Genomic DNA, 21,034 nt, shown 5'->3' with positions numbered 1-21,034 from the left:
TCGTAAGAAATTTTCTCTTACAGCTCAAAAATTATGACTTCCTTTTCTAACTGTCCCCACTTGAAAGTTTCCACCCATTGCAGTATGAGCCCATTTTTTGACCAGCAAATGAATTCACTGTGGAAACTTTCAACACTTTTATTAAGAAGCACCAGACATCTATCCAGTCTTGGTGAGATAATCGAGTTTCAGAACAGTGGTGTGTGTGTGTGTGTGTGTGTGTGTGTGCGCGCGTGTGTGTTTGTGTATGTGTGAGAGAGAGAGAGAGAATGTGTGGTATGAGTACATGCTCATGCATAAATCTGTATTTCATTGTGACTTTGGCCATAGAGAGTTTGTTTGTTTCTTTCACTTCACCATTTCAAATAAAACACCCACCACATCACAACATGCCAGAGGCATCTGCCAATTGAGTGGGAAGTTCAAGGAACTCCCTATTGCTGTAACTCTGGAAAGACAGAGACAACTAGAGTAATTATTCTTAGGACTTACTTCTGACACCACAGTTCCTCTCTTGTAACCTGGACCTGTTTCTTTAGGATTTCATAATTGCTAGAGAATTCAAAAGAAACATTGCTCTTCCAGCCTTTCTTTTTTAGGCTACTAAAAGACACTTCTGCAGAAACTTGTGCAGCCAGTAAGGGAAGTTTATTTAGAAACCCACAGTGTACATTGTGGAGCTAGTGATGACAAATCCCCAAGATAACTGTAGATTTAACTTGTGCTGCATTTTATTATATTATTTGTACAGAAAGCCCAGAGAAAGGGAGCTTCAAAAGTTGCTTAATTTCTAAATTTGAAAAATAGGAGGTTCTTGGGTTTACAAAACGTAGTGAGGAAAAAATCAGAGCACGTGGGTTTAATTGGTACCTGACTGCTGATGTCACCGCCCCTCTGTGGGGTTCTATTGTCCCATCAACAACTTGGGTGGATGATCCCTGCCCCCACAGAGGTCAAAGAAAACTTTAAACCTTAAATAAGTTCTTGAAAAAAAAAATGAAAACAGAATTTAAGTTATTTTCTGTGGTCTCCACCTTGGTCTTACTTGATGTGTTTCTTTTGGAAACTAGCCTTGCAGAATGAAAGTTTTTATGTTCACATTCATTCCTCCGTAAGTTATGCATTATGACAGGTTTCCAAGCATTTCTTCTCAGTAATCTCTCATTTGGGATCACATTTCTCTTCTTTCTTTCTTTTTCTTTTTTTCTTGCTTGCTTTCTCTCTCTTTCTTTTCTTTTCTTTTTTTTTTTTTTTTTTTTTTTTTTTACAGCATCCCACTCTGTCACTCAGGCATGAGTGCAGTGGCATGATCATGGCTCACTGTAGCCTCGACCTCCCAGGCTATAGAAATCCTCCCACCTCAGCCTCCCAAGTAGCTGGGACTACAGGTGCACACTACCATGCCTGGCTAATTTTTGTTTTAGTTTTTGTAGAAACAGGAGCTCCCTATGTTCTCCAGGCTGGTCTTGAACTCCTGGGTTCAAGCGATCCACCTGCCTTGGCCTCCCAAAGTGCTAGGATTACACGGCTCAGCCACCATGGCCAGCCCTGGGGTCACATTTTCTTTAGTATGAAATTACAAGCACTTTAGAGTAATAAAATAATGCGATGGGAGGAAAAACAATATCTGATACTCTGAAGATTCAAAATCGAGTCCCTCAAAAGTGGCTGCAGTTGAGTATTAGAAACCTGTACATGATATGGAATATTTCCAAACTGAATTTTGATTAAGAAGATAAATTTGCTCATTTACAAAATTAGCAAAACAATTCTAACTTTTGAGTTATAAGTATGATTTGGCTTTATTTTGTCTTTGTACTTAAAAAAAAAAACCCACTATGAATTTGCAGCAGTATTTCAATTAACAAAGACCTTTCAGGTAGGTCAACATGCAGGGCTAACTGTTTTTTGTTTTGCAAGCAGGCAAATGGAGTGTTGAATGTCAATGAGGAAACTGGCCAGGCAATGAGGACATCTCCCTTAACTCAGACTCAGGCCTGTGACTTTTCTCTCAGAGGACTTGCAAGCACTTATGCTTGTTAGACTGAGTTAGAATCTACACATGTGGGTCTCATGTCAATGTCAGCAAATTATGTTAATTAAAATAATGGGATTCTTTGGTGAAGTATCATATGTCCTTTATAAAATACTTAGATATTTCCAATCTGCATTTGTTTCTGTAAAAATGATGGTACATGTGAATATACTTTAAAAAATCTTAAACAAATTACACTGCAGGATCCATTTGTGTGACACATGATTAATCTTTTAGACTGAAACACAAGTCTCTATATAAATCAGGCTTAACAGACACTGAAATATCAATTGATATTATTTCAAATGTGTTATATCCCAAGGCAACTAATTAGGAATGCCTTCAATCTTTCTCTGATCTGACACTATAAATGAATAATAACCAAGCTAGTAGACTAGATTCTGGAATGGAAATCTTTCTCTTGGGTACTGAGTATGAACTAGTATTCTTAATAAGGTCACAAATTTTGCTGGTTGGAAACTTGAATACAAAATATATTGAGTCAAACCAGATACATTGCAAGTTGTAACGCCTTAGTTTTTCTGGAACGAAATAGGGACAGTTGAATATCCCCTACCTGTCTCACTGGCACTGGTCTCTTTCTTTCCTTCCTTTTTTTTTTTTTGGAGGGGAGATACACTTGATTAAGCAGGACTGGTGAAGTTTATCCCAATTCTCCATTAGAGACAGCATCTGAGTGTACCTTTTAGCAAAGTAGGAAAACAGGAATAAGGAACCATCTTTATTATTTGGGACTTTAGTCTAATCCTATGCAAGTTTCCTCACATACCTTCCTTATGGCATCTTAAAGAAAGGGTAATTGATGTTTTTAATTTGCTGTGTTCGGGCCCGGTGATTTGAGGCTTAAATGTCTTTAAGGATATTATGGGCCGGGTGCGGTGGCTCATGCCTGTAATCCCAGCACTTTGGGAGGCCGAGGCAGGCAGATCACTTGAGATCGGGAGTTCGAGACCAGCCTGACCAACGTGGAGAAACCCCATCCTACTAAAAATACAAAATTAGCTGGGCATGGTGGTGCATGCCTGTAATCCCAGCTGCTCGGGAGGGTGAGGTAGGAGAATCGCTTGAACCCAGGAGGCAGAGTTTGCGGTGAACTGAGATCACACCAATGCCATTACACTCCAGCTTGGGTATCAAGAGAAATCTCCGTCAAAAAACAAAACAAAACAAACAAACAAACAAACAAACAAAAATATATATATATATATATATACACACACATTATGACAATACCTCTATTGTGGGGGGCCTTTAACATGCCCCCAAATCCCCCATGTCCAGATATTCATTAATCACGTGTCACAAAAATAGCTTCTGCAGTGCAATTTGTTTAAGATATTTTTGTAACCCCTTCCCTTTGAGCATGGGCTGGACCCAATAACTCCTAGCAAATAGAATGTGGCAAGAATAATAGATGTCACTTCTGAGATTAGGTCACACAAAAAAGTGCTGGCTGCTTTCAGGCTCGCCCTCTCTGGCTTGCTCACCCTGCGGGAAGCCAGCCTCCCTGTTGTGAACTGCTCCCTAGAGAGGCCCATGTGGCAGGGAACTGAGGGAGGCCTCTGGCCAACAGCCAGCGAGGAGCCTGGCAACAGTCACATGAGCTTGGAAGTGGCTCTTCCTGCCTCTGAGCCCTGAGATGACTTCAGCTCAGGCCAACACCTTAAGTATGGCCTTGTGAGGGTCCCTAAGCCAGAGGACCCAGCTAAGCCACCTGCATTCCTGGTGCCCAGAAACTGTGAGACATTAAATGTGGCTTGAAACTGCTAAATTTTGAAGTGATTTGTTACACAGCAATAGACAACTGATACAACCTCCAACACTTAATATGTTCACTGGTCTGAATGGGAGCTCTTTGAGGCCAGGGTCTTGGTCTGATTCATCATTTTCTATCTGGTACCTAGCCCACTGCCTGTACATATAGGAACTTGGTAAACGTTTAAGAAAGGAAGGAAGGACGAGGAGGAGAAAAGAATGGAGAGAGGGAGAGAGAAAAGGAAAAGGTAGGTATCAGTGAAAGCCTGAAGACTCAAGCTCCAGTTCATTTGATAGAAAGCTGTGGATTAACAGTCGGCTGCTAATGAAGAACTGTCACTGAATGCACAGATTTTACCTCTACTACTAATTTAATTTTACAATTGGCAAATTGCTTCACAATCACTTATAGCAGAGTTCTCTCGTTTGGTATGTGCTACAATAATCTAAGGAGCTTTTGTCAAATGTGTGAGTACAGAATGCCAGATCCACTGGCATGTTAGATGTCTGGGGTGAGCCCAGGCATCTGTGCTGCTCCTGACTGAGAAGCCAGAGGCTGCACTGTCAGCACAAGGGAAGCCTACAGATGGGCTTGATGACAGGTAGCGAACTTCCCACTGTGCAGAATCCCTGAGGCAGAGGCCTGCCAGGAAACGAGGCAGAGGCCTGCCAGGAAACAGGGCAGGCAGCAGGAACGGCTCAGCTGGGCCCAGGCTGACACCCTCTGCCCAAAGCCTTTTTCCTGTGGTTGGGGGTCCTTTCCTTTCCAGGCTGCTCAGCTGGGGCCTGAGCATCCAGGAGCATCAAAGGAACATGGAGAAGACCCATTGAGTGTGATGCCAAGGACAGACCTGACTGAGGTCCAGATGTCACAGGGAGACTTTGGTAAAGATGGCACTGTTCAGCAACTGAAGGGGCTATCCAGGGCCGAGTAAGGTTCCTGCCATTAAAGTATGGGATACTCTAGAAAGACCCAAACATAGCTGAGGATTGGGAGTGGATGAGCTCCAAAGTCCTTTTCAACTATGTGAGCTCTGTGAGGACAATATAGTATGGCATATTCACTGAGGCTCTGTCCCTTATAATTCCTGCAGTTGTCATTGCTTAGAGCGGCTGTGACACTACAGAATGCAGAAGTTCACCTTCAGAGTTGATGGGAAAGAGCTCTGGGCATACCTGATAGCTTTGGAGGAATCTGATCAGGCATAGCAGGATCCTCCCTGCCTGTAGATAACAGCAGTCTTTACAATGGGAAAGGGAGGCAGCCAGAGGAAGGAAGAGAACTAGACATTGATGCGGGTCCCTGGGAGGAGCCCACAGGAGACGGGTTGTTGGCAGGTACTCTAGGGTGAGCTAGGGGCAGAAGTGTGGCCCAGGACAGTCGCAGTGTACTCCCTGACACCTCCGACTCCAGACCCCGCCCCAAGCCTCACAGTGGGCTTGAGCTGAAATGGCTGCAGGAAGCCTGGGCAGCAGCCCCTGAGCCAGCCTCACAGAGCTCAGCAGTGTCCCCGGACAGTGCAGGGGGCTTCAGAACATGCCCTGAGAGACAGCCTGAGGAGGCCCCACTGGTGGGATAGGGCGGCGTGGACCCGCATGGATGAAGACTCAAGGCCAAGCGGGAGCAAGGGTGGCCCACCCTAAACTCACCTTGGCTCTGTGTGACTCTCCCCAAAAGAGGGGAGGCAGGGAGAGAGACCAGAGGAAGGCAGGGAGAGAGACCCTGAATTGCCTGAGGTTGTTTCACACATCTACTAGAATAAATAAAAGTAAACCCAGAAGTAAAGAATGCACAGCTCAGCTGGTGAGGCAAGACTCTTACCCATCTCAAGGCCTTTCATTTGTCAGGAGGACCAGTGAGGAGACTTAGCAACTGAGTGGAGCTTCTGCCAGAACCCACTATCCCAGGCCTCTCCACCTCCAAACAGTCTGGAAGAAATCTCTGTGTGAGTCCAGAAGTTTGCACTGCCAGTTAGATGCCAAATGAAGATTAAAAAGTAAAAAGAAATTGGGGGGCAATGAACAACTGGATAGTAAGCACTAAATTAGAGGAACTGGAGCCTTAATTAACATCAAGTGGATGCTGAAAGACTGGGTGGAGCCCAGCGTGCCAGGCAGTGGGAGAGAGAGCCTACATCCATGCATGCCTGTCTTTAGGTCTCTATTGCCTCTTCCCAAGAAGCTCACATGAACCCCTGACGTGGAGCTTCCCTTTGTTCTCACAGAGCTGTCTGTTTAGCCCCAACTCTTTTGTTCACTAGATTCCGTGTTTGACTTCTTTGCTTACCTGCCCTGATGGATTCAGCATGAGACGCACTCAGTGTGGCCAACCAAGAGAATAACAAAAGAATTGTGTTTGCTCTGAGATTACTTGAAAAAGTCAGCAGTCTTTCTTATGAGATCTTTCTAGTTGTGTTCAAGTTTTCATTTCCTTTCCATACTGGATGATGCCCAAATTAGGTTGTTCTCCCACCTCACTATCTTTTAATCTGTCTGATTCCCTCCGTTCACTACGTCCCTCCCATGACAACTGTGCAAATCTCACAGGAAACTTTTCACACACGGTGTCTCAGCTGCTGAGCCCTGCTCTCACGCTCCCTGCACAGCTGGGTGAGGGCAGAGGCTGCCCCTGCACCTAGCCCAGTGCCAGGGACACAGAAAGTACTAGGAATTATTTAATTAAAAAAGATATTATTTAATGATTAACCAGAATTTTGTGATATAGGATCTCTGGCATTACACAAGCAATGCTTTCCTGAATATTTCGGTGAATCAAAACACATTTTCATGGAGTCATGTCTTAACTTCTGAAATGCTTTATTTTTATTTCTTGCTCATCTTCAGGAGGCAAAGGTTATGAGGCAATTTAGAATTCCATTTTTCCTCTCTTGACCTCTCTTGTCAAGTAAAACACTCTAGAAACAAAAATCCACATATATTCAGAGCACTTCTTTTTTGGAGAAGAATTTTTGCCTGTGAGGAAAATAATCACTCTTTTTTTTTTTTTTTTTGAGACAGGGTCTCACTCTGTTGCTGGGGCTACAGTGCAGTGGTGCAAACTTCCCACATCAGCCTCTCAAGTAATGGAACTATAGGCACGTTCTGCCATGCCCAGCTAATTTTTTTATTTTTTGTAGAGATGGGGTCTCACTATATTGTCCAGGCTGATCTTGAACTCCTGGGATCAATGACCCTCCTATCCCTGTCTCCCAAAGTGCTGGGATTACAGGCATAAACCACTGTGCCTGGCCTTTTCTCTTAACTAATCTGATCAACTCAGCTTTTTATCTCATTTATCTGACATGTTTTAAACATCTGTATTCATGTGCTCAGAACTGAACCAAAGTTATCCTGACATGATCACTTGTCATTATGGATTTTCAGAATACAATGATAAAAGACACAGGTAACAATAGCATAAAAATAACAAGTCATGCATACAAATGTTGGTATATGTAAAATAGAACACTCAGCTCTGCATTTTGAAACTAGTTGGAAAAAAGATGAACAAAATTTGAAAAGATCTGTCCTAGGCTAAGAAGAAAATCCAGATTAGAGAACACCAATAGGCTAAACATTCATAGGAAATAAGAAAAAGGAATTACAGAGGGGAGAAAAGAACTCAGTAGAAAATGAAAATTAAATAAGAAAAACAGCTGAGCACAGTGGCTTATGCCTGTAATCCTAACACTTCGGGAGGCTGACGCAGGTGGATTGCTGGAACCCAAGAGTTTACAACCAGCCTGGGCAACATAGTGAAATCCCATCTTTACAAAAAAATACAAAAAAGTTTGCTGGGTTTACTGGCACTTGCCTGTGGTCGCAGCTACTCAGGAGGCTGAGGTGGGAGGATTACCTGAGCCCAGGAGGCCAAGGTATAGTGAGGCGTGATGGTGCCACTGCACTCCAGCCTGGGTGACAGAGTGAGACCCTGTCTCAAAGAATAAGAAGAAGGAGAAAGGCAAGAAGACAAGAAGCTGGAGAATTGGTAGAAATGGTAAGGTGGAAGAAAAGAAAAATACAAAAGTAGAAGTGGTAAGATAGAAGGTGACCAACTATTGCCTCATTGCTATTGATTATCTTCCTCTCATTAGAAAGTACTTGTGAAGCAGACAGGTATTTACACAGGGAACTTTGCTAATACCTCCTCTGGGAGTTGTACTGAACTGTTTATGGGTTGGCTTTCCAACATAGGGCTGGGCCAGAGACAGGAAGGGCAGTTTCTGTGGCAGTCCATCAGTGGTGGGAACATGATGTGAATGCACTGTCTCCAGATTTCTCTACTTTTTTTTTCTTCCACTTGCCCCTAAATAACCTCAGAAGGACAAATTAAGTGGTTCCTCTAGACTGATTACCATCTCTGTTAGTTGATGTGATATAATAAAGTGGTTGAAAATTCAGAAGCTGCATAACTAAGCGTGTGTTCCTTAACTTCCCTGTGTCTCAGTTTCCTCTGTAAAGTAGGGGAAACAGTAGCTCCTGCTGCGAAACACCAGGATGTTTCTTGCATGATTTCTTATAACGTTCTTCAGTATAGGCTGATAGCATGATCTAATAAAAGCCATTCTGTGTTCAGGTACAGCATCAAAATACAGTCAGTGGCCTGGCTTAGTCCAGAGAAAAATTTTAGAGGGTCCAGAGGATTCTCCCTAAATACTAATTATTCAGCTGAGCTTTTGGGTATGGAGAGAACCATCAAAGATGAGTACCATATATAGAGGCTTCTTTACATTCACTCAAACCAGGCCTCAGTCCTAGATACATGCTTCCTGGGAAATCACATCCATTCCCATGGATTCAATAACAATATTGAATTTAGGCTGACAATTCCCAGTTATTTCTTCAGATCAGAGCACTCCCCTCTCTGAGCTTCAGACACAGGTACAGAACTGTCTGTCTTATAACTCCACTTGGATGTCATGCAGTTATCTCAAACCTTACATGTCTAAAATGGAACATAAGTTTTTTCCTCCAAAACCTGTTCCTTTACTCAGTAAATGGCACCACCATCCCCGCATCTCAGGCTAGCAACCTGGGAGGAGTCCTGTTTCTCAATCTCTCATGCCCAATCCACGGACAAGAAATGTCAGTCCCACTCCTAACATATCTCAACTCCACCCACTGCCCTGAACCTTTGCTGCCACCACCCTGATCTGATCACTAGTGTCTACTGCCTTAATGCTGCAATAGACCCTTGCTGGTCTGCTTCTTCTGCATCCAAGCGAAGTTCTTTCCCAACTCATGGCCTTTGCATGTTCTGTTCTCATTGTCTGGATGTTCTTCCCCTCACTCTTTACTATCCCCTCTTTTTTAGGCCTCAGCTTAAATGTCATAGCCTCCAAAAGACCACACTAATCACCCTATCTAAAAGTCACTCTCTTGTGACTTTCTGTCTAAACCCCTTGGTTTGTTTGGTGTTTTTTTCCCTTCATATCTCCTATCCTAGCCTACGTTATTTTATTATGTCTGTTTTTGTTTGCTTGCATATAGCAGAAAGGGGCCCTGTGTGTCCTGTTCTCCCCATCTCCCTAGTGTGTATAACAATGCCTGACCCTTGTTAGATGATTCATATGTATTTCCTAGTTAAAAATGAATGGAGAATGGACAAGAATCCTTGTAACTAATCCCCATTTCTGGTTTCATTGATTTTGCCCTGCCAGATCCACACTGTGTGAATTTAGAGAATTTTCCATAGGAAACTCACAGAAGTACCAAATTAGTTTGAAGTACACAAAGATGAGTGGATTTTAAGAAAATTTGAAGGGTACAACTTTGAAGAGCTTGAAAATGATGTTTGGAAGAAAAATACCACTCAGAAATGATGAACAAGCTCTCCCAATTAGTTGAAATGTGAGTCTATCAAACAACCTGATGACTGGGCTTCCCCAGATTCTTTAAGTACTGTTTTGATGTATTTTCTAAGGGGCAATAACATACTATAATGGGCACTTTTCCGAATAAAATGTGCTAACTGGTGGATGAGTTTTTTATAATATGGAACTGAGGAAGTCCAAACTTATTGATTCTCTAGCTCCTTCCAATGATTTAGGTTCTCACTGATGGCAAAACCATGAGAGAAAGACAGAAGTGTCTTCTCAGAGTCTTCAGAGGACTCAAGCTCAGAAAGGTAACTTTTTCCTCACACAGCAAGCAATAAAGCCCTCAACTCACCTGTTAGGGCTGATTCTTGGGGTTGGAAGCTGCATTTGCAGCTGAGTTGGATGTGATCAGTGATCTCATTTCTTCTGGGATTATTTCAGTGTTTGCTGCTCTATTTTTCTTTTCTCTACAGTTTCCTTTGTCTCAACACAAATACTGGATCAGAGTCTTTATCTGGTACTTGAGGCTGAACATTTTTTCCTTTTCCTTTTTGTCTTTTAAACTAATTAAAATTTGTATTACCTTTTTTAACCTTAAGGGTAATAAATTAATAAATACATGTTTTATATTCCAGGGTTTTTTTCTTTACATATTTATGCCACAGAGCAGAAATAACTTATAAGCAAATACACTCTGAAAAGAAAATAATATCATTTAGGTTCTTTCTCTATCTCTTTGACTATCTCAGTAAGAGAGGTGGGTTCATTCTATTGCTCTAATATCACTCTACTCATAAGTTTTTTGACAATGGCATGCTGACAAGAACAGAACTGAGTGAGCAAGATGTGTGACAAACATCTGCTGAAAACTCATCTGATAAATAAATACAAAGGCTATAACGGAAAAAAAATTTTCCATAAAATTAATCAACTTCTGGATTTTTCCTAGATGCTTCCATATTTGACTACTTAATTTTTGATGATTATTGTAGCTAGCTTTCGTTGATTACTTATTACGAATAAGACAATTTATGCATATTATTTAATTTAATCCTCACACCAACCTGAAGCTTATGATACTTGTTTTTTAGGAAAGAAAAACTGGTACATAATAAGTTTTCTCCTGATTATAAAGTATTTAAGACACAATGTCATGATTTGCACTTTAATCTTGGCCAATTACAAATTCTATGCCCCTTCCCACCAGGTGCCACTCTCTTTAGTGAAGTGTAGTGGTTCCGTATTTGTTGGGAGACATGATGCTTCTGCTAATTTATTTCTTTGTGGACTTTCATTTTACCATACTTGTCATAGACCACATATTCATCAATACTTCACACATACAAATTATGTTCTTTCCTCTGAGTTTTTCTCCTACCACATATACATCAGTACTTCATACATACAAATTACATTATTTCCTCTGAGTTTTTCTCCTACCAGTTCAAAAGTAATAGGGCTTAAAAGCTGTAGTTAATTTGCTTTATTTCCCTTTAGGTGTCTGCAAGAAGAGATTTTTTGCTCTTCTTCATTTCCCTATAGGTGTCTGATAGAAGAGTTTTCCGTGTTCATATAGTTAATTACATTTTTTGGAGTAGTTCCAAAAAATATAATTAACTGTATGAACACGGAAAACTTACACATCAGACCATGATAGCCATGAATACATATTGCTGTGATTTCAGGTAAATGCTAAATATTCATCTAATTTAGGCTTGTACTCCTCCCATTTGTTTCTTTAGAACAATGAGATGGCTCCAAAAATTAAGCTGAGCAAAATTGTATTTATTTCAACTCAGTATTCTATAGTGAGATGCTGCTCAGTAGCACAGCGTAAGACATCCTCATTGATTTACTTTGCTTTCTCTTTTTGTTATCTTTTCCTTCTCTTCTTTCATATAGAGGCTGGAATTGATCATTCTTCTCCTCTGTTTCTAGTGCAAATTGGAGTTGATGGAAAATATTCAAACACTGTACTTCTGAATCAGTTCTGAATTGCTTCTGAAAGAGTTTCTGCCTCAAGCTGTCCCCAGCCACCAAAGTCCCAGCTACTATCCTGTCCCTCTATCTGTCCTCACTATTCAACAACTAAATGGCTAATGCTCTGCTATAGCACATGGGCTAACTTATCAGCCCTGCATCCGACAGAATTTGTCCCAGCCAAATGTAGTCATACAAACACTTTTCTCATTCTCATCGCCTCGAATCCAAGGTTCTCAAATGGAACACCCTCAAACTAAAACACTTTAGCTTTGTAGGCCATAATACAATGTTAACCTCGGAGATAGATACCAGCCATAAATCCATCAATCTGCTTTAAATTCAAGTTTCATTATCTAAAATTCCAGGCTATTTGAGTTTTTCCTTGTATTAAGATTATACTTGAACAAAAATAGAATATTTCCTTATTTTCAATTATATACTAACCTTACAGAATCTAAGACCATAATTAAAAAAAGTAGCTAAATTAAAATGCAACTTCAAAGTAATACATTTATTTCTGAAATGTCAATCCATTTCCTTCACCCCAAAACAAACATTATTAGTGTAGAGATCAGTTTTTCACCTTTGTCACTAGGAAAAGGGAAATTACAAAGCCTCTTGAATCTGATCCACTGCCTGCTGAACACAGCATGCAATTAAGGTACAAGTAAATAAAACAAATTATGCTACTTATCTGTTTATACGAGTAGTTCTCATTCCAGAAAAGATTTTAAGCAGCTCATTGTTATTTGGGAGGAGAATGCTTAGGGTCATTTGATTTTATTTTGCCTATTTAGAATGTGAACTCTGGGAGGAAGAGGCGATACCTTCTGGGGTACCATGCATATGCCATGGATGCCCAAGAGGTTGATGTTCCATTTTCCTGGAGATAGGATGTAATGGGATCTTAGAGCTTCAGAACACAAACTTACAAACTGATCCCATTTAGTTGTATGCTATTCTCTCAGTTTATTTCTTTTTATTTTTTTCCTCATTTAAAAAAATCTCTTTGCTAGTGTTTCTCAAAATGTAATCCTCGGACCATGTTGCTCAGAATCACTCAAAACCATCCCAGGCCCACTGAAACAGAATCTTTGGGTTTAGGAACTTATTATCTGATATTAAAGCGGTTAATATCCTTCCATGGATTCTTAAACATATGAGTTTGAGATTCACTGCTCTAGCTTTCAGTAAAGGCTTGTTTAAATATTCCCACCCTCTCTCAGCTGTGTGCTGAGCAGATTGTAGATTCACCTGTGGTTGCACACATGGCAAGAATGTTAAGAGGGAGGTATGCAGCATCTAAGACCTGTGGTGAGGGGTAGGCAGTCAGCAGCAGCTTTCAGAACAGGAAAATGGCTCTCGGCAGGCGAGGAGAGAAGAGAGCATAAAAAAATCAGCGCTGAGAAGTTGAGCAGTTCTTTGTCGCAAGGCAAATTTCTCCCCTTTTCCTTAGAGAGGACCTTAGAGGACCATGTTTGATTTTGTTGAGGGAGACGATCCTGTCCTTTATAATCCTAATAGATCCTTTAGGAAGTTAGCCAGAAAGAGCTGAGCTCAAATGATAGGATATTGAGCTCCCTGATAAAAAGACATTGTGGGGGTGGGGTATCTGTGGCCAAGGCAGGCTCCATTGAAAGAACTGAAAGGAGTGGAGGGGGTTTGCTAAGAGAGTCTTATCAGATAGGAGACTGACTGGGTATCAGAAAAGAAGACATGTAATCAAGACGTGGTTTTAGCAAATTACTGAATAGGAAAGTAACAATATAATAAATTAGCCAGGATCTTAACTGCTAAAAGAAATCCAGAGGGAGCCAAATGTGTCAAATTGGATCTTCACATTCTAGTAAGGAACAGCAATACACATTTTTCTGCTTAGAAGTTCTTTGCTTTCTTTAACTTCTTGGTATTTCTTCATTTATATATTTATGTAAATTAGCTGTTAGGTTGCTACTATAAAGAAGTAGGCTCTTTGTGTAGTCACTGGTGATTGTTCCCTGGGTTTATTAAACTCTCCAATCCTAAAGATGCTGGTGCCTAAACCATGATGCTTTTGATGTTATCAGATCCAAGATCAAAGTCAACCAGCCAAGGGGAGACAAAGAGGGAAGGTCTCAGCTACAGTGAGAACTGGGGCCTTTCCAATAAGCCCCATACCCTCCCACAAGCTGCGGAGGCTGAAAAGGCCCTGACTCGGAAGGCCAATTTGCTGAAAGAAGCTTCTCTATAGCCAGAGGAGCAATCCCTCCCTCTCTGTCGACCTCAGGTCTCTGAGTATACTTCATGGAACCATCACGAACTCCCACATAGCTTTTTACCTGCTTATAGCAGTCAGGTAGGGGATCTGTGGCCAGAAGCCAATCTGTTTTAAGGCCTAAACTCAAAGAGTAGACCAGCAGCAACAGCATCACCTGGGAGCTGATTAGGAATACAGAATCCAGAGCCCCTTCTCAGACCTACTGAGTCAGAAACTGTATTTCAGCAAGAACTGAGGAGATTCCTGTGCATAATAAAATTAGAGAAACACTAACCTAAGATACAGAGAAGAAAATACTCCAAAGCTGAAGCAACTAGAGAGCTGTACGATTAAAATCCATTCTATGCAGGAAGATCTAAATTTCCAGCCTGGGAAGTAGAGATTGAATAAGGAGGTGAGGGTAGGGAGACTAATACAATTTTTTATAATAACAAAAGGGGCTGTGCATATTATGTTATCTATGACAGTTTTCTTCCTTAACATGTATGTAAACTTCATTGACTCTAATGATTATTTGTTTTGGGGAGAACTATCTGTGTGTCTAATTCCATAGCTCACATCTATGTGCTCAGGAAGAATTCTCGTGCACCTCAGCGGGGTGAGAACATCTTGAAAAGCCCCCCATTGGACTTCCCTCTTGAAGATCCCCAGTCAGGTCAATCAATCCCAATGTTCCTCAGCCCTGGTAATTCATTAGAAACACATAGGGAGCTTTCAAAAATTCCAATGTCCAAGCCCCATTTCCAGCCAGTTCAATGTGAATCTCTGGGTGTGCAGCTCTGTGCATGGGTATTTTTAAAAGCTCTCAGCGTCTGCTGGCCAGGCTGACTTTGTATTGGGAACTACATGGTGTGTCATGGAGGCCATGGCTAGGCATTGAGATTTGTCCATAAGGAGACCCCACGTGAAGAACTTCACTTTCTTTGGTGCACTCCCTCGGATTAAGATGATAGTCAGTGAAGCTTGCATTGATAAACTTTTCTAACTGAACGTCTAAATTCCTTTCAGGTCTCCCCAACCCTGAAGTGTAGTCTACCTCTAGCACCACCTGTGGTTGAGGTGGCGTAGAGGAAAAAAGAAATGCAGAAGTGAAAGGAAGTGTGGCTTCCCCACACTCACACTTTCTTTGCCATTCATCTGTTTGCTGAGGACAGAATATTATTGAAGGCATCAGGCATTCCAAGTGGCATCCACAATGAAGCCGAAGGTAGCACAAGCTCACCTGGGAACATAGAGGTGGTGTAGGAGGTAGGAGAAGCTGCCAGGGAGTGGCTCTGGTGTGGGCAGGGGATAAACCTTTCCAGACATATCCTGGTACTGTTTTTTAAATTGATAGTTGTAACCCATTAGTTTGTCATGAAATCTATTTTAAATGTCACATCCAGTATATTAAAATAGAATAAAAGGTCACAGAATGAAATGCAATAGAATAGAAAATATCAGAGCTCAAGGTCCATCTCATATATAAAGATAATTATTGTTTTGTGAAACTAGTTTATGGTATAATATGTATATGTATGTATGCACTAGGTCACCATACAAAATCTATTTCTTTCTATATTTTTTTCTATGATTGTGGGCAAAGTATTTGAGAACCACTGGATTATATTTCTATGTAGTAGAATAAAAATTAGATGTTAATGGACACAGCCCGGATGCCTGGATGCAGCACTCTGTAGCACCATGACACAGACCACAGGGACAATAACCCATGATCTCATCCTAACACAGCTCGGAGGCCAATTGGGCTCTGAGAACAACAGTAGCAAGAGGGGGGAATGACAGCATGTGAGCAAGTGTTGAATGACGTGTCATGCCTCAATGGCAGTGCAAATTAAGGGGAATTTAGGGCATTGATAGTGTGGTTAAGGTGGTAAGAACTGAGTTTACTGGTATTGCTTTTTCTTGGAAAACTTAGAAGGCAATCTGATGGGCTTATGTGCCTCAGAAGAACTTAACTCATTGTCTAGATTTGGGTTTTATTTTGTATGTTGCTCTCATTTGAGGGTCAATGACTTACTACCAGCATTTGATGCTATGAATTATCCATGAATGTAGGTATGGTACTCTAAGAGAATCTAATATCTATATCTATACATCTATATCAACAAATGTGACTTTACATCATAAAAGAAGTTCTGTATTTTTTGCTGTCATTGAGATTTCAAAGTGTATTTCAAATAATTAAATTTGCCATAAAAATACTTAAATGTAAAAATATGCTCCATTTTCTAGACCAACGTATTGTGTAACGGGAGGAGTGTCTCTTTTCTTTGATAGTCATTCGATAAAACCAATATTTCTCTAATTACTCACCTTAATTTTGGAAGTGATAGAGGTGGGAGGTCTTGAGGAAGTCTAATACTTTCAGGAAGAAACAACAACAAAGTGGAATAGCCTGCCATTATATTTTGGGAGGATATAACTCTACCTTGGCAACAAAGATGGCCAATAAAGACATAGCAATAAAAGTCTGGGCAGGCACCCAAATTATAAAACCCATTTCCTCTCCTCACACTGACTTGACCAATCTGTTGAGATGATCACAGGCCCACTGAAGATGGAGGTGGTGATTCTGCCTGCAAAGTCCCTACATTGGCTGTTTATTTCAGATCAGCTTGTCCAAGGCAGCAGGAAAGACAGACCATCTGGAAAGGGAAGGACGTGGTCAGCAGACATCAGCAGCAGCACTACCCACGATGGGTTAGGAAGGATGGGTGATGGTCCCCAAACTTGGTCACGTAGTCCAAAGGGAAGTGTAGGGTGAGATGGAACCAGGGATCCATCTGCCATGGTGCCCCTCAGCTACATCTGCCAGGACCCTGCACCTGGCATGCTCAAGAAAGGTGCTTCTGGCTGAGGATGGTGCACTGTGATGGTCTCAACGCCCCTCCCACTCGAAGAGAGGTGTAGTGGGAATTTGGCATTTAGCAGAATAATTTTTCTCTCTTTCAGAAGGAAAACTGAATCACTGCTAAGGACTTTGGGGGTTTTATTTTATTTTTTCAGCTTATCTAGAAGTCATTTTCCATTGGGTTTTTCCTTTGACTTGAGCTGAATTCTAGTCAAGATGGGCTTTTCCACTGCACTCTAGGAAAGGATACTGAGGGGTAGGGCTGATATCCAGGCAAAAAGCTATGTATGATTCTCTGTGGATCCCTCAGAAATGCTTCTGCTACTGATATTGAGACACAATGCCTCCTCCAGTTTCTCTTTGACACAAACCATAATACTAGCATTTGAACTTCAGAAGTTGTTTTTATATCCATAATCATATTTGATCTTTATGATCATCTTGAGAGAGAAGTTGAACAAATATTATGATCTACCATCATGGGCAAGAGGACAGACACGGAAATGTGACAGAAAACACAAGAAATGAACTGGATCATCCTGTCTTCCAGTACCACCTCTTTCTGGGACTTCATACAGAGGGAGGACAAAACACACATGAAGCCAGGAGTGGGGTCATTATCCCTGGAAGACGTGGGAGCCCCCTCCCCCTCCAATGGGTCACGCAGGTCACAGACGTGCAATGGCCAGAGGATGTACCCATTCAGCCCAGCCACGACTATTACAGGGAAACTCAATGGCACGTGCCCTGCCTGCCTGAGTAAACAATTGACAGACAATGGACACAGGTATTATTATCACAAAACAGGCTGGCCTTTTGCACGGATTGAAGTAGGCAAAGTTGTGAGCAGAGGCCATAATAATATAGGCACTGGAGCCACAGATCTGAAGTTTGAACCATGGTTCTGCAACTTGTCACCTTTGGACAGACCACTTCGCTTCTCTGAACCTCAACTCCTCCTCTGTAAAATGAGGTAATAGTCACCATCCAGGGTTGTTGGAAAGATCAGAAATAAACACAGAGTAGGCACTTAAATTTGGGTGTGTGTGTGTGGTGGGGGGGGGGGTGTTATTATCTTGGGTCCCAACTAGGTGCACTCAGAATAGACCTTACTGCTGCAAACTTTATTCTGAGAGGTAAATAAAATAGTCCTTATGTTCCAGGATGTCAAAAAAGAGTGGCTATGGAACAAAACATTAGTAACTATTGCTAAAATGTAGATACCATGCCTACACCTGGACTACACATGCATTCCTTCTCTAGGGGGAAACTTCACAATCATTTAGTGTGGACCAGAGTCACTGGATCATTCATACTCCAACCCCTGAGCGCAGGCCAAGTTCCTGCCTTCCCCTGCCAATCTGAGCTGCCTACTCAACCCTTGCCATGCCCCTTGCTGGATATAATTTGCCTTTCCTGGGAATATCTCTGTATTTTGACTGCATGTTTCTAAAGATATGTGTTAGCAGTGTTGTTGGAATTTTGGTGGTGTTGAGGCCATATTGTGATCAGGTGACTGGGAGCACCCCAATCCTGCCTGTGACACTGCCCGCCTGGCCACAGCCCCATGAGGTGCCAAGGGAGATAAAGGCACAGGACAATGACTCACTGAGATGAGCAAGGAGGAGAATGCTCTCTCCTCTGCTAGCCAGAGTTTGCTGGCACTCCCGAAAGCAGAATCATGGGAACTGGAACCTGGGACATGGTCAGGGATAGAGACCCAATGGGTCTGTTTTCTCTCCCTTCAACTTACACTTGAAATTTACCACACTCTGGGATGCTTAGTGAAATGAAAGAAAGTGCAAATGCTAGGCCAGGTGCAGTGGCTCACGCCTGTAATCCTAGCACTTTGGGAGGCCAAGGTGGGTGGATCACCTGAGGTCGGGAGTTCGAGACCAGCCTCACCAACATGGAGAAACCCCATCTCTACTAAACAATACAAAAATTTGCTGGGTGTGCTGGCACATGCCTATAATCCCAGCTACTAGGGAGGCTGAGGCAGGAGAATTGCTTGAACCCGGGAGGCGGAGGTTGCGGTGAGCTGAGATTGTGCCATTGCACTCCAGCCTGGGCAACAAGAGTTAAACTCTGTAAAAAAAAAAAAAAAAAGTGCAAATGCCAAAGAAAGTATAAGATGAGTGACTCCCCAAGGGAAAGTGGGCCATTGTTTTCAACCTAAAAGGAAGAAAAGAGAGTTCTGTCTCCATATGCAAAACCTTTGAACACACAGCAAACTGACTGATGTGACCTTGGAACTTGATCAACCAGATTTGTGAATCCTTCCTTGAAGCAGGCAGTACCTGGAGAGGCACAGAGAGTTGGACCATCCCCCCATCTCTGGAGGCCAGCAGCATATATCACCCAGTGGCTTGCAACATTGTTATTTGTGTATACATCAGCAAAATTGTTACTTGTATATACATCGCCGTCCCCACCAGACTATAAACTCTTTAACAATAGGATCTGCTATTAGTTTATACTGCAGTGTTTGGAACAGAGAAATAGATAATACTTGAATGTGACACGGCATAAAGAAAGAAAATAGTATTAATCAAACATGCTTTATTGCTATGTTACATACTGAAATTTATCATTGTATTTAATTATCACAATCATTTTTTCAGGTAGGGATGGATCACTGTTCTCTTTCACACATGAGGCTGAGTCACAGCTTACCTAAGGTTACTAGTGGCAAATACTAAGTGGAGAGAGAGGTGTGAACCCAGATTTGTCTAACTCTGAGACTGTGATCTTTACATTCACTGTGATTTCCTTTAAGGTTCCAGAATAGAGTGAAATGTACTATCAACCACACACAGTGAATGTACTTTCACACTCTGAATGGATGTACTCTGGCTCTACAAAGGGGACTCATCGGTGGAGAAGGCAGTGCCCACTTGGTGCCTCTAGGCAAAGTGAACTCTGGCTCCAGGAGGAGGAGGAAGAAGAAGAAGGAAAATGAAAAGGGAAGGATGAGAGAATAAGAAAAAATAAGGAATGAGGAGGAAGACACAGAAAGGAAAAAAGAAGACAGTGGGGGGAAAAAAGAACATGAAACAAGTCAAACCATTATTATTTAGCTCTCTGATTCCTATGAGAAATGCTCCAGTCTCTCTTGGCAAATAGTGCTAAAGCTACCAGCCCTCTACTCCTCAAAATAGCAACTTCCTCACTCCAACCCACCCCAACTAAAGTGTTCTCAGGTGATGATTTATTTCCAACTTATCTCACTTGTATATAATGCAACTTTATTTCTATAGGAGGAGTTATTGGTCTTTCAGGTAGAAACAGATGATTTGAATGTCTGTGCATCTAAATGCCATGTGAATTATGTAAACTTAGTACAATCGGTGGCAAAGGCAAAAAGTTGGGATAATAAGGTAACAATAATCGCAGTCACTTATAAAACTCTGATTTTTACTTGCCGACCAATTCTGCACACTACAATAGCATTTTCAGTAGGTCTTATGTCTAGTCCTTGCACTTCAAGTAGCTATGAACATATAATGCTAATCTAATCTGCATTTAACACAAAAATCTAGTTTTGAGATTGTAGTCTTTGGATTTCTCGTGTGAAATTTGCTTATGAATCTGGGCATGATTGAACTGTGATGTATCAACTCACCCAACTCCACAACTGGTTCAGCTAACTGGGCTGCCCAAGTGGGTGTCCATTCTTCCTTCCTGCTCCTTGTATTTTTTTCTCAAGATAAAGCACTTGTTCAAAAGAAAGAATCTGCAAAAGGCATCTCTAGGTTTGTCACTGGAAATTTACCATGAACACATATGTACAAATACATCAGTCTAATTTTTCATCAATATAAAAATCAGCACCCAAATGTCCTTAATCCATGCCATTCTGAACATGTACAATTCAAGGACGGTAAAAATTAAACTCCAAATTCTCCTCAAGGTGCTGTTTAGAGTTATGGCCGTAGATTAGCTTGAAAGAGTATTTGTTGTTATTCTCCATACATTATGAAACTAATTCAGTAACAGCCATATGGTTAAAAGTATTGTTACTCTTTTTTTGTTTGTTTGTTTGTTTGTTTGTTTTACAGAGTCTCACTCTGTTGTCCAGGCTGGAGTGCAGTGGTACGATCTCAGCTCACTGCAACCTCCGCCTCCCAAGTTCAAGCAATTTTCCTGCCTCAGCCTCCCAAGTAGCTGGGATTACAGCCACCCGCCACCACATCTGGCTAAATTTGTTGTATTTTTAGTAGAGTTGGGGTTTCGCCATGTTGGCCAGGCTGGTTTCGAACCCCTGACCTCAAGTGATCCGCCCACCTCAGCCCTCCAAAGTGCTAGGA

The 21,034-nt window shown here is 41.6% G+C and overlaps 1 protein-coding gene across 4 annotated transcripts in view; it reads right to left on the bottom strand.

Moving 5' to 3' along the window:
- The window catches only part of KCNAB1 (potassium voltage-gated channel subfamily A regulatory beta subunit 1), a 494,315-nt gene that overhangs the window by 183,982 nt on the left and 289,299 nt on the right, over positions 1-21,034 (bottom strand). The gene's annotated exons all lie outside the window — the stretch shown is intronic.

Source organism: Gorilla gorilla, chromosome 2 (genome assembly GCF_029281585.2).
Source record: "Gorilla gorilla gorilla isolate KB3781 chromosome 2, NHGRI_mGorGor1-v2.1_pri, whole genome shotgun sequence".
NCBI classification, from domain to species: domain Eukaryota; kingdom Metazoa; phylum Chordata; class Mammalia; order Primates; family Hominidae; genus Gorilla; species Gorilla gorilla.
Note: the sequence above shows the minus strand (reverse complement) of the source record. Positions and strands in the feature narration are given on the sequence as shown.